This window comes from Hibiscus syriacus, unplaced genomic scaffold (assembly GCF_006381635.1).
Source record: "Hibiscus syriacus cultivar Baekdansim isolate YM2019G1 unplaced genomic scaffold, ASM638163v2 tig00110458_pilon, whole genome shotgun sequence".
NCBI classification, from domain to species: Eukaryota; Viridiplantae; Streptophyta; class Magnoliopsida; order Malvales; family Malvaceae; genus Hibiscus; species Hibiscus syriacus.
The window spans coordinates 2,218,557-2,238,153 of NW_024062745.1; the positions used below are offsets into that span (position 1 = coordinate 2,218,557).

The 19,597-nt window shown below is 37.2% G+C and overlaps 1 pseudogene; it reads left to right on the forward strand.

Moving 5' to 3' along the window:
* The first annotated feature begins 1,081 nt into the window (after positions 1–1,081).
* LOC120126368 lies at positions 1,082–17,328 on the forward strand (annotated as a pseudogene).
* The last annotated feature ends 2,269 nt before the right edge of the window (positions 17,329–19,597 follow it).

Here is a 19,597-nt window from a genome sequence, read left to right on the forward strand (position 1 = left end):
AACAACGAAAGCTCAGATAACTTTGGAATCTCTGATGCTTGAACTTGAAATCTTTAAGAATAACATTCATCATTTCACCATTGGGGTAACTTGATTCGTGCAAATCAATAAATTTTTTTTTTTACTTTAATATGATAATATACTATTATCAGTGTCATGATTTGGTTATATATAAAATATCATTTTATGGTAATTCTTTTAATATAATGCCTACATTAAGTATGGTTTTTTACTAATTTAGGGTGATTATAATGTAGTACATGTTCTAAAAGTTCACAACCATTTGACAACGGAAGCTCATACAACTTTAGAATATCTGATGCTTTAACTTGAAATCTCTAAGGATAACAATAATCATTTCATCATTGGGGTAACTTGATTCATGCGAATCACATTACTATATTTAGATGAAAAAAATTACTTTAATATGATAATATACTATCATCAATAGTGTCATGATTTGGTTATATATAAAATATCATTTTTATAGTAATTCTTTTAATATAATGCCTACATTAGTTAAGTGCCACTCCAACCATAAATTAAAAGATAATGTATGTTGAAGAATATTTAAATTTATTTTTTTAAGATAAGATAATATAATTATGTCAATCGAATTAAGATAGTTATTCAATTATTATTTTTTCGTGATCATCCTAACATTATATTATGATTTTATTTCAATCAATCGTCGTTAAAAATTTAACGATGATACTGACATACCACTATAAGATAATATCACATCAGCATTGAAAAATAAATATGCAACATCAGCCTCACTATTAATTTTTTAACGATGAGTGACTAAAATATAATAAAAATGCAATATTAGGTAAGATTTAGAAAAAAACATAGTTGAGTAATCAAAATAGAAATTAATTAATAGTTGGATGAGCAAATTGGTAGTTTACCCAAACTAAAAAAAGCAGTCAAAGTTGCAACGTAATAGTAACAGAACAGGAAGCAAAGAGGGAATCCATCTTCAATAGTGAACGGAAACCATCACTTTCTCTGGGCTTTTTCACTCCGAGACTGCCAAACAGTTTCACAGATCCTTTTTAATAATACTCTGCAAAAGAGATCACAAAAACTGGGATCGAAAGCAATCAGGAAACATGAGATTGCAACGAATTATGGCGGTTTCTAAGATCTTCTCATCACATTTGCCTCGCATGCACCGACCCAATGCCTATCGCCAGGTATTCTTCTTCACTCTGCTCTCCGAATTTCAATATCCTATTGTTTTTTTTTTTGATTAGATGTTTTTTGTTTTCATCAGATGGGTAGCGTCGCTTCTGCGCTTAAAAATTCCCCCATATTCCGAACACTGGGTCTAATAGGCGGGAAATGGGTTGAGGCTTATGATCACCACACTCTTCAGGTTTCTTTCGTTTCACAGAGTTCTCCTTTTATTTAGGCGTTTTCATGTCTTACGTCACTCTGTGTTTTGTTTCATCCCAGGTTAATAATCCTGCCAATGGGGAACTTATAACAGAGATTCCGTTTATGGGTACACTGGAGGCCAATGATGCCATTTCTGCTGCGTCTGAAGCTTTTAAGTGTACCCTCATAAACACTTCTAATCCCTCTTCTCTTCTCACACTTATTTCATGCTCTTTGGATAACATTTTTATGATATTATTGGCTTCCTTTGGCTTTTTCTATTTGACTTTTCTGATTAGTGAAATGTTTGATCTTAGCATGATATGAAACATTTATGCTCTGATGCGTTTTAAATTTTGGCTTAAGTAGCAAAATGTGTGGTATCGGTTGGGCATATATTATTTAATGCATAGATGTTATTATGTAGCTGCTGGACTGATGTTGTTGTTGGTTAGTCTTTGACATGCTGAGTTCAAAGTTCAATCGGGATTGAATTCAAGTTGAACTGATTATTGAATTCAAGTTGAACTGATTATCCTCAAATTTTTTTCCTAGCTTGGAGCAAACTCACTGCTGCTGAGAGGAGCAAATACCTTAGAAATTGGTATCATCTTTGTCTGATCTCTTTATATGATACATATGCATAGGAATCTGAAACGATGACCCATTTGAAAGAACTATGTTTATCTGTGCTATTTGCACTTGAGGCGATAAACTTTATAGCTAAAGGACACTTGGAATTTGAAGTATATGTTTCTTAACAATGAAAGATGTGTTCTTTTAGCATAGTTTCTGAGTACAATTTCCTTCTTTTAGATCAAAATGTTCCAGACTTGCAGGGTATTTTCTAGCTTGGAACTTTAAATGCTTTTCGTATTTGAATGGCTAATAACCAGAATTTAATCATTTTTTAAAATCAGAATTTAGTCATTTGGTTAGACTAAACTAGTCATTTTCCGTTTATGGCCTTCTTAATGAAATATAGATAGCAGGTTTTTAGATATCAACAAACTTTTTTCTTTCACATGCATTTAACAGGTATAATCTTATAATGACCCACAAGGAAGAGCTTGGGCAACTAATAACATTAGAGCAAGGAAAGCCTTTAAAAGAAGCTCTGGGTGAGGTAATCAAATTTACTGTTATTAAATTGAGCAACTGGCTTTGACTGCTAGCTATTCTTCGTTTGTCAATTCTGATTCTATGACTTAAAATATAGGTTAATTATGGGGCCAGTTTTATTGAGTTCTAGGCAGAGGAAGCCAAGCGGATCTATGGAGATATAATTCCAGCTCCTCTAGGTGATCTTCGTTTGTTTGTTCTAAAACAGGTGAGGATAAATTTGTCTTGGTTATGTCCTTCATACTGCCACCTGCACTTGATTTATTCCAATATATAAATTTTGATTACTCAAAAAAAATTTAATGAGTTTCCTCTTATTTATTATTTGATATTGTCTTCTAATATAAAGCTTGATACGTTGACCATGATTTGAGAGGGAAAACTTGTTGACATGACTGTTAAGAGTGCTACTGTACTTCGTGGAATGCTGTATCTGTACAAGGGAAATACGAGTGATGCCCTTTTGTACCAGGAAAAAACCCTGCATATAAGGAAAATGATAAGGAAGATAAGCATGGAGTAAAGATATGAGGAATATTAAATTACTTCCTCTTTCCAAAATTTCCTTTATAACTAGTTAGTAGTTTGACTTCTTAAAGTTTGGGTAGCTCTAGGTGTTGTTATTTTTGGTGAAAAGATGTAAATTTTGGTAAAAAGAAGAATTTTTCTTATATTATTATGTGGCAGAACATAGCTGTGGTGGGTTTTTACATAAACTAGAACCCTAAGACTACTAGGCATTCTATTTATGAGATAGGTGACGTGACAGTAAGGATCACTTCCCCTTACAAGTATGTAAGTAGATGTTTAGTGAAATTGAGTGATTTAGCTATCTCCAATAGATGTCTATTTGTTTCTCTCTGTTATCCCATTTTGCTGAGGGGTGCCAATACAAGAACTCATATGAATAATCCCTTTTTCTTTGAAATATGAACTCAAGGTTGATGAAAAATATTCACTATCATTATCAGTTTTGAGAATCTAGATCTTGCTTTTGAATTGAGTATGAATCATGGAATAAAAAGATTTGAATATTTTCCCGGTTTTATATTTTTCTTTCATTAAGGAATGTCCAGGTGGTTCTAGTGTGGTCATCTATGATGGATATGAACCAGCAAGCCATATTAGATTTGAGAGTTGAGACAAAAGTAGGGTTGAAAGAAAACTTAAAATTAGACTCACAACTTGAGTGAACTTGTCCATTTAAAGGAGAGTTCCCTTTGAGCAAGTAGAGATCACCAAACATCTCAGTTCTTCCAATCACCTTCTCCAAATCCGCTGCTTGAAATTCACAAAGATCTGATTGAATTTTAGTCACACGGTTCAAATCACTAGTGTGTTTACCAATAGAAATCAAATTGCAATTTAATTTTGGAACATAAAGAACTGATGAGAGAAGGTCATTCGTCAATTTAATGGATCCGATTCCTTCCACTTTTGAGAGTGATCCATCTGCTATACAGACAGTAGAAAGGCTTGATTGAGGGCTGAACATGTGAAAAATATTAATAGCTCCTATCCTGTGTTCTAAAGCTCCAGAATCAACTATCCAAGGCTTTAACTTGCTGGTTTCTGTAATATTTGCTTAAGAAAAAATATCTTGATGTGCTGCATGTTAATATGTAGTGTGGGGGAGGGTGACACCTGGCCCAAGTAGCTTCTGCAGTACTTCGATTTGCTCCTTAGTGAATGAATTGTATTTGGTGCTGGTGTTGGAAGCATTAACCACGTTTGCATGGTTGTCCCTAACTTGGCGTGTATGTGGCATAACATAGCCTTTAAATAGGTTGTGGGTTTTTACATAAACTAAAATTCTAAGACTACTAGGTTTTTTTTGTTTCCTAAGACTTATCTTCTAAGAAAGAGTTCTAATTAAAATAAAAATTATCCTAAAAACAACAGAAAATAGAACAACTCCTATTAGAACTTTAAAATAAAACCGACAGAAAAGAGAGTCCTACTACGGGTGTCATATGGGAATGACTTTTATGATCCTTTTGGGGAATAGCCTTGTGCATTTAAAATTCATAAAGCAGTCAATGAAAAAAATATATGTTGTCCAATAGTGCAGATCCTGTAATTCAATCTCTCGACAATTACAAGGGTAGTTTAATACTTTTAGCTACCGTGTTCCCAACAGAACCCAAATGACACCTCCTAACATAGGCAGGTGTCTTGATTCTCCCCAGACCACAAGGGAAGGGCACCTTATCCTCATGATTGTCATGTAGGAAATAGGCTCTTAGTGGAAATGCTAGCTCACATCCTGTAGCGGAAGGCATTATGAATATCTCATTAATAAGCTTTCTCATCATAGGCATGACTCATTCACCCTAGTTATACTGGACCCTCCAAATTATAAAAGTTGGTGGCTTTAAGGAGTAGTTCTCAGCAAAATAAACTTGATAGGTACATAGAGGGAGAAATAACGGATGGGAATGAATTTCCTGGCTTTTTAGTGTCTCCCTTTCTATTACTGTTATTAAGCTGTCTTATTGCGCCGATCCCCTAGAAGCCAGTTATAGAGTTATTTTGGTGATTAAGGCTTATTATTCAAAGCTTTTATACATTTTTTGCATTGAATGCTGAAAATGTAGTTTGAGATCTCTTATGTTTTTACTTTCCTGCAGTATTGACTGTCATCATTTCTTTTTGGCAGCCTGTTGGTGTTGTTGGTGCAGTTACACCCTGGAACTTTCCCTTGGCAATGATCACTAGAAAGGTGTGAGCTATATGCATAACTTTTGGTCAAAGGATTTGTCAGGCAGCTAAAGAACTAAAAGGTTTCTTCTCATGGCTGTATCAGGTTGGCCCTGCCCTTGCATGTGGCTGTACGGTGGTTGTAAAACCTTCGGAACTTACTCCACTCACAGCTTTAGCAGCAGCTGAACTTGCCCTTCAAGCAGGAATTCCTCCGGTAATTCTTTATTCATTTTGTACTTTTACTAGGTTTTATCATTCATCAAGTTTTTGTTGTGTGGTAGCATGTAAAGATAATTGAAAGCTTGTTCTAGAAATGGTAAATCAATGTCTGTTCAAGAAGCCAGATGCGATAATTCATTATTGACTGAAATATCTTAGTTCTATTTGCGAACTAGAGATTTGTTTTTGAAACATAGATGGTTACACGCATACACACGAGTACATGTCCACGCATATATTATCTGTGAATGTGTATCTGTCTTGTTTTTCACCATGTGATAATAACTTTTGTTGACGCCAAGTTCTGACATCATATCTCATCCATAATGGAAAATATAGTGAACTAGTACAATCCTGTAGGTGTGGACAATCAAAAGTTTTTTTATACATGCACTTTAAGGGCATCTGTCATTGATTGTTCGCTTGCATTTAATATTTTGGTTAAAAGAAGGGATTCATAGAATAAGAAAACAAAAGGAGTGGAATATTGTGAACCTATTGATGCAAAAGGAGTGGATTAGAAAAAGAAAACACAGTTTCAGAGAAATTAGTGGGAAAGGTATAGAAGCAGAGGAAATTGGGAAAGAGGAACTAGAAAGACAGAACATCAGAATCAATAGAAGGGTGCATCTCAAATTTATTATTTATAGCTAAACCCTAAACCTTAATCGAAACACAAATTACCAAATATAATCCTACATAACAAAAAGAAGATTATTTAAGTTATAACTAGCAAGAATACTAAAATAAAGAATGAAATATAGAAATAACAAAGAATTTAAAAAATAACAAAATCCGTCTATAAATCAAAATTTAGGGGAACAAGGTTCAAGTAAGCATCCCCTAGCTTCGTAAGTTAGCATAATTAGAGGTCTAATTGAGCCAATCAAAGCTCAGGCAGTAAGAGGCTGAAGCTTGACTTGAAACTCGAGACTTGGAATTCTGTTTGAACTTGAATTGAGATTTGAGGTTCAAGCTTGATTATTTGTGCTTGAGCTAGAGTCCAAACTGAAAAGATTTTAATACTAATTAAAAGTAAAAAGCTCGATTTAGTTTACAAGTTACTAGATTCAGCTCTTTCAAGCTAGGCTTGACAATATTGAGCTGTATTGTAGAGAGAGAGAGAGAGAGTGCTTTCCTGAGCTGAACCAAGTAGCCTGCACATATAGGTGTCTTGTTAGAGTCCCAAGGCCAGAGTAGAGTCCTCTCTAAATAGTAATACAATGGAAGAGGAGCAGGTTAGTCAATACTCAGTCTGTTTTAATTCACATCTAACTATTTGACTGCATGAGTCTGGAACAGATATGATGTGAATACTGGTCAAAATTCATGAAACATGATGGAACTATATAAACTGTTCTTAGAATACTTACTCTTGTTAATCATGCTTTTATTTCCAGAATAATGATCGTTTTATAGGGCATATTCTTGTTTATTTTTTCATGTTGCTTCATTTGTTTCTTATGGGCTTTTACCTTTCAATCTTGTAGGGTGTTTTAAATATGGTTATGGGGAATTGCTCCTAAAATTGGTGATGCTTTACTTGCAAGTCCACAGGTCTTCTACCCTTAACATGGAAACCCAATCATTATGTCACATGATATTATGATTGATTTCCCTCTAGAAATGAATGGTTATATGATTTAGAGGATATTATTTGTTCCTTATTACTTATCCAGGTTAGAAAGATCACATTCACCGGCTCAACAGCAGTTGGGAAGAAGTTAATGGCTGGTGCTGCTGAAACTGTCAAAAGGGTATGGTTATTCTATGAAATGGATATATACACCAAATCATTGGGTTTTGAAAATTTCCATGCAGTTGACTGCCTATATTCTGAATTCTTCTAGGTATCACTTGAACTTGGTGGTAATGCACCCTGCATTGTATTTGACGATGCAGACCTGGATGTGGCAGTTAAAGGCACAGTAAGTTTACACTGTAGAGTAGCTTTGATATATGTTGTCATCAATTGCATTCTCGTCCTATATATTCCTGAGTTCCATTTGTAATTGGTTGTGGGGCTGCAGCTACCATTCTGGATGGCGATAGTAGTGATGATTTTTTTTACCATCACGCTATATTATGTTTTAAGCATATGATTTTTTCTTCTCATTATACTTAGAAAAATAGCTATTTTTTTGTTGTTTCCTTTTACTTTTCTTTCTATCCATATCGACCGTCTTGTGTTACTATTTTTTACCTATTCATACTCCATAGCATGTACAAATTTTTATTCCCCCCCCACCATGAACAAGAGGAACTTTGGTAAGTTATAGGATCATACTTTTAGTTTCTTAATTCTCCACAGGGTTGTTTCGGAACCTGTCATTGCTTTATTGATCCATGTGAGGTGGCAAAACCAGACCTGAACCCAAAAACCGCTTGAAACTCAGCCATGTTCGAGTTGGATTGACTGGAAGGTCATTGAATGGAATATTTGTAACTGAAAGTGCCCAAGAACCATTGCGCTGAAACTTTATATGATCAAAAGATGAAATGACATGAGCAGAAGCAATCTGAAACAGAAAACCCAAAGCAACCTGAAACCCAAAACTGACCTGACCATGAATCCGTGATCCTTTATTGCCCACACTCAGGCTGGTTGAAAAGCTACCAAGAGTTTTGTTCAATTTTCGAAATTCATTAAAATCAACTGTAAATATGCATTCTGCTGTCCTGTCCAATAGTACCTTTCATTTATTCTTAACCTAATAACACACTCTTATCTTTGTTGCACCATTGACAATACTACGCAATTTGCAGCTTGCAGCAAAATTTCGTAACAGTGGACAGACTTGTGTTTGTGCGAACAGAGTAATTGTGCAAGAAGGTACTTATTTAAATGCATTCAATGGAAATCTGAAAGCAAATTCTTCTTTTAGCATGTTTTGCTATATTGAGAAACTTCGGGTGCATCTGGATCTAGTAAATGTTTGCTGTTGTCATTTCTTCATTTTAACGATGGTTTATTATAGTCGATTCACTTTTTATTATTTAGAGCTCCTAAAGATGGATGATAGTCTTTAAACTGCATGAATGCCTGTTGTCAATGCTATGGTAATAAATGGTCATACTTATATTATTATTTGCATTATATCCTATGCTCATAGTGGTAAAGATCTGTGTTGCCCTGATTCTTCATTTATCTTGAAGTATCAATATCTGATATTGCATCCAATGCATATCTGGACATGAGCGTGGGCATATTTCTTCTAATGCTTGGACATCTTTATTTGGAAAAAAAGAGAACATATATGTGTCGAACACATATCTTTGTCCAACACTCACCCCTAAGTTTGAGTAACATTGGTACAGATGTATGCCAATTTTGTAGTGCAGTTTTTAAGTGGGATGTAATATTTTTTTTCTTTTGGATTTATTGAATCATTTGTTTCAGGTATTTATGAGAAGTTTGCACAGGCTTTTTCAAAAGCTGTCCAGCATCTGCAAGTTGGAGATGGCTTCACTGAAGGTGTGGCCCAGGTAGTTATCCTCTGCTATGAATCTGGGGTTCATATATTTATTGTTGTTGCCAAATTGGTCTCAACATTTTTGTGTGCTGAGAGCCTATGTGGCTTATGTTTCTCGGTCTTCAGTTTATAAGCATGATTGTTGGTAAAAATTGTATTGATCCTTTTTCTTGAGGTGTTGTTTGGAACTAATAAGATTTGTAAGGATATGTAGTTATGTTGGCAACAAGGCTAAATTTTTCGGAGCTCTTTCTTTTAATTAAATCTAATCAGTGGATTTAGCTCAAAGATAATAATTTTAATTTACTAAACTATGTAGGGTCCACTAATTAACGAATCTGCGGTGCAAAAGGTTGGCTTTGCTCTCTATTTTTCAGTTTTTATCAACTACTGTAGTCTTGATAATTTTTAATGGATTTCTCTACTATCTTTTTTACTTTTGAATTTTCTTTTTTCACAGGTTGAGAGGTTCCTTCAAGATGCTTTGTCAAAGGTTTGTTTTTTTCTTTCTTGTCAAACTATGCCAATTATTTTAACCTCTGCTTGGGAATATGAATTGGAGGACTTGGATTAAATAGGTTTGTTAAATCAATTAATTCAACAGGGAAATGCATCTTTCTTTATTAGCAATGAAATGCTAACTACCAGAAGCTGCATAATTAGTTTTAATATTTGATTAAATAAGAATGAACTCTACTGTCTCCTAAGTTCTTCCCCTACTAGTCCTTCTCTCTTTAGGTAAGTGCTGCTATGTTCTATTTCCGCATGTGAGGCTGTGACAGCCTACTATGGGATCGTTTTAGTCGTCAGAGCAAAGTGATTAAGGTGTTCATTCCGTTAGTGAATAAGAGATCAAATTATAAGTATTGTACGTTTGCTTTTGTACATTTTGCCAGCAGAGAAGATCTGCTTTATGCTACGGACAGGATGAACAATGTTTTAATTGACGGGAGGAAGATTTCGGTATCGATTGTGAAGTATCAAAGGAAGAGTAACCAGAGGAGTTCGGTGCATAATAGAGTGGTGGGGGTTAGGGGTGCTGGAACGGAGGAGCAAAATGGAAGAAGTGCAAAAACTCGATTTAAACGTTGTGGGATTGGATTATGGAGAATCAAAGAGTGAGTAGGAATGAGAGAGATGGAAGAGAGAAGTCTTTGCAAGTATTTGTTCCTGTATAGGCATTTGTAAGCCAGTCTTGAAGTTGATTTCGTGCAGAGGGCTCTAAGAACGGAAGGAATCAACGTCAAGGTGATTCGGTGGGGTTACGCAAAAGGCTCTTGTTTAGTAGTTTTCCAAACAATCGAAGAAAAAGTTGCAACGATGAAAGGAAAGTGAGAGACTTTATCCTTTTGGTTCGAAAGGTTGGAGCCTGTTTTGGACGAGAATGGTATGCCACTGACGTACTGTGAAGTTTCCTTGATGGGGGTTCCTCTGAATTGCTAGTCAGACTCATTTTTTACAATGTTAGCTTCGAAATGGGGAAAGCTTGTGAAGATTAAGGATCAAACACTTCATCGAGTGGATTGCAGGGTGGCACATATGCTGTTAAGGGTGGAAAGTCCGTTTGATATTCCACCTCAGGTTACGGTTAACACTTTAGGTAGAGCGTTCTGTATTAAGATAAAGGTGGATGGTAGTGATGATTTTTTCCCGGTTCTAGATGATGCAGACGACGGGGTTGGAACAGTTAATCAGGGGGAGGACAGCTCGTCGAACAGGAACCAAGAGGCGGAGATAATTCGTCAGTATGGGCATACGGGTTTACAGGTGATGTCAGACCCTCAGAATAGTGTAGAAGAGTGGGGTTGGGATGTTTCAAATGTGGGTGGCATGTGTGTCATTGGGAATGCGAGAGAAAAAATAGTTTTAAATAGTCTCGGGGATGCTAAGTTGTGTTCAGAGAAAACAATACCTGGTGGAGTTCCAGGTCAGAAAGGTGTGTCGGAAGTATGGATGGATGGGAGAGAAAGGAATCTAAACTTGGGGGTTCTCGCTTTAGGACTTGGAAATGTTGACCAAGATATTGGGTTATCGGTAAATATGGATTTGGCAGAAGATAGTGGGAGGCCAGTTGTATGTGAGGAAACTTTAATACAAAGTGGGAAGCACGTGCGTATGGAAGTGGAGGATTCAAACTTCTCGGCTGAGAATGCAGTTTTGGCCTTCACCGGAGATACTCAGATGAATGAGGAGATTGTTAATGGACGGGAAGATGATTTGATTTAGAGGATGTATGTTGGACAGAGTAGTGGGGTCAGGAATCATGTTTCCAAAAAATTAAGCAAAGGAAACCAGCAATTGGGGGGTAAAAATGAGGTACAAAGGGATTCTGTTGTGAACCAAGGTGGGATCAGTTCTTTGTTACCTATGGTGGATAAAGGTAAATCAGTGGGAAATATGGGGATCTGTTTTAAAAACTCGGTCCAGTTTCTTTCTCGCCCAAGAGGCATTGATAATCTAAGGAAATTAAGGATTGCTTCAAGTAGGTCTGGAAGTGATTTCTCGGAGAGTGAATTCTCTGTTAGTTTTCACGAAAGAGTGTATACAAGGGTGGAAAGGGGTTTGGTCAGGGATGTTCTGGATCAAGACACGGCTAATTCAGAGTATCCTCAACATGCAGATAGCGCTAGAATTGAAGCCGCGGCCACCAGGGAGGTTTGTGACATGTTGGGAGTTTCTTTTAAAGGGGGGCAACACGTTTTAGAAGAAGAAATTTTGAAGATGGAGTTGAAAGGCTCTTCTTTTTGAGGGATTTAAAGATTTTTTTTATGTCAAATCTTAAAATTATTTCTTGGAATATAAGGGGTTTAGGGAAAAGGGAGAAAAGGAGAGCAGTGTTCAGATTGGTAAAACAATTAAAACCAGCCGTTCTGCTCTTACAGGAGACGAAACTTTGTAATTGTGTGAATGGGTTATTGAGGAATTTAGGGGGTTTCCGTTTGAAGGGTGGCTCTTTTCAACCAGTAGAGGGGTCTGCAGGAGGCTTGTTGTGTTTGTGGAATGAGAATGTGTTTGAAGTGTCTAGTATTGTCAAACAGATCAGGTTTGTGGCGTTATCAGGAAAATTCAAGGTGTCTAGTTTCGAGTGTGCAATTATAAACATCTATGGTCTGGCAGTTGAGGCTGAGAAAGAGGCGTTCTTTTCGGAATTGCTGAGTCTTGTTCAAAGCATTAATGTGCCTATATGCATCGGGGGAGACTTCAATGCATATCTTGCACAAGACGAGAAATGTGGAGTATCTCAGAACTGGCATTCAATGGAGCTGTTCAGGTTTTTTGTGCAGCAATCTAATCTAATTGATCTTCCTCTTTTAGGAGGCAGCTTTACTTGGTGTATCAATAGGGAAGTTTCAACTTGGGTTAGACTTGATCGGTTTTTAGTCAGTGGCTGTTTCTTACGTGGCTTTCCTAAACTGGTACAAAGAATGCTTCCTAAGTCACTCTCGGATCATAACCCGGTGCTGTTGGATGAAGACTGCATTAATTGGGGCCCTAAACCTTTTAGGTTCTTTAACTACATGTTAGAGGAAGAGGGTTTTGTAGACGCTGTTCAGAAGTCTATTGCAGAGTGTGATATGGTCAGAGGGAGAAGGGGAATTTTTAGTATTTTACAAGGTACGAAACAAATGATTAGGAGGTGGCCTAATAGAAGTCATTTGGGAATTTCAGAAGCAATTACAGACGTTGAAAGCATAATTAATGAGTTGGAACTGAAGGCCCAAGTCTCGGGGTTCTCTTCGCTTGAATGGGATCAACTTTTGCTTTTCAGAAAGGAGCTGTGGAGATTGCATAGGGTTGAAGAGAGTATTTGGTTCCAAAAGTCGAGGGTGAAATGGTTCAAAGATGGAGATAGAAATACGCAGTTTTTTCATTTATGTGCGTTGAACAGGAACAAAATTAACAATATTTCTACTTCGAAGGTGGCGGGTGAGGAGCTGACTGATCCCGACAGAATTAAGTCCTTTGTTTAAGATTATTTCAAGAAATTTTATAATTTGAAGGATACACTGGAAATCGAAGACATGCATTTTTCCTTTGCAAATCTCAGTGTGGATCAAAAGAACAGCCTGGAAGTTAAGTTTTCTGAGCAGGAGGTTAGGGAAGCAATTTTTTCTTCGGACAGTGCCAAAGCACCTAGGCCGGATGGTTTCTCGATGGGATTCTTTAAGAAATTCTGGCCTATTTTAAAGGAGAAAATTATGAAATTTGTGGACTTCTATGATGGAAGGAGATGGGATCATGGGGTTAACCATTCTTTTATCACTTTGATCCCAAAGAAGAGTAATCCGGCTACCATCGAAGATTTCAGACCTATAAGTCTTGTGGGTAGTCTTTATAAAATAATCTCTAAAGTTTTATCTAAGAGACTAGTTTCAGTCATCAAGGATATTGTCAGCCCTTCCCAGTTTGCGTTTATTCCGGGGAGGCAGTTGCTAGATTGTGCCTTTCTTGCGAATGAAGGCATTCACTTTTGGAGAAAGCAAGGGTTGAGAGGGGTAGTTTTTAAAGTCGATTTTAAGAGAGCGTATGATTCTATAGAATGGTCGATTCTTCTAAGATTATTGAGAGTCATGGGATTTGGTGAGCGTTGGGTTTCATGGATAGAGCTGTGTCTTTCTTCGGCTTCAATCTTGGTTTTGTTGAATGGCTCTCCAACAGAGGAATTTTCCATGGCTAAAGGACTTCGACAAGGATGCAGTTTATCTCCTCTTTTGTTCAATATTGTTGGAGAACTCCTGAACCTTAGGTTGATTAAAGCCTCCAATTTGGGTCTCTTCCAAGGGTTTTCGATTGGGAGTTCTGACCCATTCACTCTAACACACCTTCAGTTTGTCGATGATCTAATCCTGTTCTGTCGAGATTCTGTCACTCAAATTTTAAATATTAGGAGAGTTCTAAGGATCTTCAGTTTAATGACGGGGCTACACCTGAATCTTTCAAAAAGCCATCTTTATGGTATTAATTTGGAAAATGTCATCTTAAACGATTGGGCTGCAAGGGCTGGTTGTGCAGTAGGTTCTTTTCCCTCGGTGTACCTAGGCCTTCCGCTAGGTGCCAAGAGTAATTCGGAGGCCATTTGGGATCCGGTCATTCAGAAATTCCATTCGAAATTATCTGGTTGGAAAGCTTCTGCATTGTCTATGGCGGGTAGAGTGGTGCTGCTTAAGTCGGTTCTGTCCTCGCTCCCGATTTTCTTCCTATCTTTGTTCAAAATGCCGTATAAGGTGAATAAGAGGATTCAGACTATAATGGCCAGATTTCTCTGGGGGGAGAGTAGTACACACAATCGTATTCACTGGTTGAGCTGGAATAAAGTTTGTCAACCCCTGGAGGAGGGAGGTTTGGGAGTGGTGGACATGAATTTTTTAAACAGGGCGCTGCTTGGTAAATGGGTCTGGAAGTTTGGGAACGAGAAAGATTCTCATTGGAAAAAAATGATCTGCAGTAAGCACAATGTAAGTAATCTGTCTCTCTCTATTGGCAGTGTAGCTTCTCCTATGGACTCGTGGATTTGGAAAGGTATATTTAACAATTTTATGAAAAATGATGAAGTGGGCAACGGGTTAAGAGCTCATGCCAAGATTCAAGTTGGTAAGCAAGTCGGTTTCTTTCTGGAATGATATTTGGGTGAATGATGACACCTTAAAGAATCAATTTCCAAGGATCTTTGCAATCTCTACTAACAAGTGGGGAAAGGTGTCGGAGTTTGGCTGTTTTATGAATAATGGCTGGGTTTGGAACATCCAATCTAGGCGTAACTTATGTGATTGGGAGTTAGATCATTGGATTCAACTTATGTCGCTGCTCGATAACATCAGTTTGTCCGACTCTGTGGATGATTTCCTTAAGTGGTCAGGGAAGGGTGATGGTCTGTTCTCGGTTAAGGCCTGTAGGACGACTCTTTCCCTTAAGTCGGGAGGATCGTTCAATTGGTGTAAGGATGTTTGGCCTGGTCTCGCTCCTCCCAGAGTCGAGACGTTTCTGTTGCAGGTTTCCCATCAAAAACTGGCAGTCAGATCGGAGTTGAAGAGAAGGGGTGTTGTTTTGGAGTCAGTTCTTTGTCCGTTATGTTTGAAACAGGAAGAAACTGTCCAGCACTTATTTATTTCCTGTTCGGTTGCAGGGAATTTATGGAATAACTATTTCAAGCTATGGGATATCTCTTCAGTGCTGCCTAAAGGCCCGCCGGCTTTGTTGAGTTCTTGGTCTGATTTAAGGGAGAAGTCTTTAATCTGGAATTTTATTCCAGGTGTTGTTTTCTGGTCCATTTGGAAAACTAGGAATTCGGTGGTGTTTGAGAAGATGAAGGTGGATTGTTCCTCTCTTTTCTTCATTTCAAGATTCAGATTGGCTAAATGGTATCTAGCAAAGTTCCCGAATGTCAATATCCTAGTCGACTCCCTTATTGGGGACCCTACTATTGCAGATAAGCTTCCACGTCCCAATGTTAAAAGGAAAACCGTTCAGAGTTGGTTTCCTCCTCCAACTCATTTTTTTAAGTTTAAAGTTGATGGGGCGGTTAGTGGTGATGGGCTAGTGGGTGGAATTGGAGGTATTTTGAAGGACTCAAGTTGTAATGTCTTGGGGTCTTTTTCTATTAGTGTTGGCCCTTGTCTTCCCCCTTTGGAAGAGTTAAAAGCAATAGAAAAAGGCATTGATTACTTTCTCGCATCAGCATGGGCTAAGGTGGGAAGATTGATCGTTGAGAGTGACTGTAAAGTCGCTGTGGACTGGATTATGTGGCCGGCTTCAGCCCCTCCTTTCTTTTCTTCTTTGGTTGGGAAAATTGTATCTATTATTTCGGAAAGGGGGTTTATTGTTAGGTACATTTCTAGAAGTTGCAATTGGGAGGCAGATTCTCTGGCTAAACAAGGGATTGGGTGATGTTTTGTGTGTGCTCTGCCTCTATGTAGTTGGTGCTGGGAGTCTGTTTTTAGGAGGGTGTGTGTTACGTGTTTCGTTATGGTCTTTGTATGAGTTTTGTTCTATTAATAAAACGAGGCACTCTTTTCCCCCTTCCGTTGATTATGGAACACCGTTTTGGTGGTCCGTTAATCATGAGGGGGGTTTTTAATGAGACCTCACATTCCTATCAAAAAAAAGGCTGTGACAGCCTACAAAATATTTTCTGTTAATACTTAATTTATCTTGTCACTCGTGTTTTCTTTTCTTTTTTTGAAGGGAGCGAAAGTCATTCTTGGGGGTAAAAGGCATAGCCTTGGAATGACTTTCTATGAGCCCACAATTGTTACTGATGTCAGGAGTGATATGCTATTAGCAAGGTACGTCCTCAAAAACATTTATTTCTGATATAAAATATGTATTTTGATGGTTGATAAAATGCATCTTCTATTCTCTCAGTATTTTACTTTGGTACAATTGTTTTTTTATTTTGCACATCAGTCCTGATGGAGGATATTAGGATCTTGAATATGGCTTTTTATTGGCATGAGTGGTGTCCTTGTCATTTCTATTTAAGTACTAGAGTTTAATGCATTGCAGAAGTGGTGAAGTGTTTAAAATCAGTACATTGAGTTACTAGGTCATCATGTACGTTGAGTGTTAAATATGCAGTTTTTTAAACATTAAGTTAAAGTAAATTGAGATGTGATTTTGTTTGTATTACCTCAGCGAGGAAGTATTTGGACCAGTGGCACCACTTTTGCGTTTCAAAACCGAGGAAGAAGCCATTCAAATGGCAAACAACACTAAAGCAGGTTCATTTATCGAGATACAGTTGTATACTAATTAATAAACTACTCCATTTTCTTTTTAAAGTCATTATTATTATTTCTTTTAGTGAGTCTTCACAACCGTCTGTCTAGCAAACCTGATCAATCAGATGTCAGTAATATACTCGTTCAAAATTTAGCATGTATCGTCTTGTCTGAAAACATTATACAGTTTATTTTATTAGAACACATGCTTTCTTGCACATATCAGGTTTAGCCGCTTACGTATTCACAAAGAATGTTCAACGAACATGGCGTGTCTCAGAAGCTCTCGAATACGGACTTGTTGGTGTTAATGAAGGAATCATTTCAAATGAGGTGGGGGTCATATTTGCATCTTTTAAACATATTAAGACATGTAACCTGTTGCAGTCATGATGTAAATTATTGTTTGTTACAATTCAGGTGGCACCATTTGGTGGCGTAAAACAGTCCGGCCTTGGACGAGAAGGTTCAAAGTATGGGTTAGATGAATATCTTGAAGTGAGTGCAATATCTAAAGTGTCTCACCTTAATGCATGCACGCACGCACACGCACATATATTTGTATATTTATGCCCACCGGTATATTCCGGTGTTGTTTTTATTTGCTTCTTGGTTGCTTGATATAGCTGATGTTTGATGTTTAATGCATAGGTCAAATATGTGTGCTTGGGAGATATGAACAGAACTTGAAGAAGGGAAAGGTAATCTGAAAAAAAAACAAATAAAATATTTGAAAGAGGAAATATCTGATGGCTGTTAAGTGGAATGGAGGGATTGATGTTGTTGAGTGTGCAGCTGTGTAAATTCCTGGCAATTGATGGCTGTTCCAGGCGATTTTGTATAAATAAATGTGAACAAACTGATAAGCATAAATCCCGGTGGTGGTTTTGTTTTCATTTAGTTAAAGCTTAGTAAATAAATGCCAAATGATTTGTATGTTTCTCATCGATTTCCAAAAGCACATATAGGGAGGGATCTCCATATTATAATTATATTTGTCCTAAAACTCGGGTAGGATTTTTAATTTTATATATATTACTATTTCCTTAAAGCTCGGTAAATAAAATTCATTAGTTAAAGTAGGATTGTTGGATGAGTAAATTGAGATTAATAGTATAAACTTGGATGATATTCATTGGGAAAAACTAAGGAGTTAATCGCGACCATCAATTTTTCTTCATACAACAGTTCAAAATCTGTGTGTGTAAGTGAATTTTAACTCATTTTACGTTGATTTAGCATTATAGATGAATGAAATTGATGGCTAAAATTATTCACGTATTTCCTCATAAAAATTTCTCATTTTCAACATTTAGTCGGGCAAAATATTTTCCTACCAACAATCTTCTTAACGCTCCGATTGGTAACAACAGCTCGTATGCCTGGAAGGGCATTTGTAAGGTTACAAACCTTCTCTGGGGCACTTTACCGGTGATTAGGTATAGATAGTACCTTAAATTTAATCCAGTTGTTGTGCCTTTTCACAGCTTGCGTGGTTGCGATTACACGCATGCAGGGTTACCAGCTTTGGAATGAAACCAAGGTCCGTGCAGTCTTCAATACCAACGATGCCGAGTCCATCCTTTCAACTTCTATAGCACCGTGTTGAAGAAACATTGATATGGGGTAACCATGATTGGGGTTGTTATTCGATACGATCAGGTTATTGGTGGCTCCAACGTTCACATCATTCTTCGAAAGTTTGGAAACTGATTGCCGAGTTATATGTTTTGCCTGGCGAGTTGCGCATGGAGGGCCCCCTGTGGGCTGTCGACTACGAGCAGTGGTGCTTGGTGATGGTCTGTGCACCATGTGTCAAACGAACGAGGAAACGACTGTGCATGCATTGCGTGACTGCCGGTATGCTCATGAAACGTTAACAGTTGCAGGTCTAAATGGGCCAGCTTTCTTTTGTCAAACAGGGGCTCCTTTACCGTGGTTAGAATCGGTATGCATTGAGGGACTCATTTTGATGGACGGGGTTTAACCCTCGTCTCTTCCGGGCAGGTACGTCCAACACCAACTGATGAGAGGTGGCATCCCCCTGCTTAAGGCTTTATCAAAATAAACACCGACGGCGATTGGAGTGATTGCTCGGGATTCTTCCGGAGGGTTCTGGACGGTCTTGTTTCGGCTTCTCTCGGCTGTGGTGAAGCAGGTCTTATCGAGATTCATGCTTTTATCGTCGAACTTCATCTTGCGCGGGATAGTGCTTGAAACAGACGCCGCTTTTCTCGTTAACAAGGTCAACCAAACCGAAGCTGATATTTTCACCTTAGGCTTTCATCTCCACGATGCTCGAGCCATTTTAGTTGACAATAAGGGTTATGTTGTTCAATTTACTCCTCGTTCCTGTAATAAGGCGGCTCGTTGGTTAGCTTATTGGGCACTTCGTTCAGGGAATTCAATGTATTTTTATTCTGTTTTCCCGAAATAATTACAACGGATGTATTAAACGATAATTTTCTAATGTAATACAATGTTTAGGGTACTTTTTTTTTCCTTCTAGGATTTAGAGAGATTTTTAATGAGACTCGCATTTTAAAAAAACTCAATCATCAATATTCATTCATTTAATAATAAAAATAATATAAAATTTAAAAAATACATTATATAATCAAATCTTTTCTTATATACACATATATATCCAATTACATCTAGCGTAAAATTAAAAAGTTTTACACTCTTTCAGAATGATTGGACGAGAAAAAAAATCAAAAACTGAGATTAAATCCTTGTTTTTTTTCTTTCTAATAAATATATTTCATTTTTACTATTAATCTCAGCCTTTGATTTTCTCTCATCCAATAATCTTAAAATGACATAGAACTTTTTAGTTTTACACTATGCAATTGTATCCTAACCCATATATATATATATATTAAACGAGTAATTGAAGAGATACGAGTCACCAATTTAATTAATTAAAAATAAAATGTATACCCATTGGCATGGCCACCTTATATGTCTTGTTCCTTG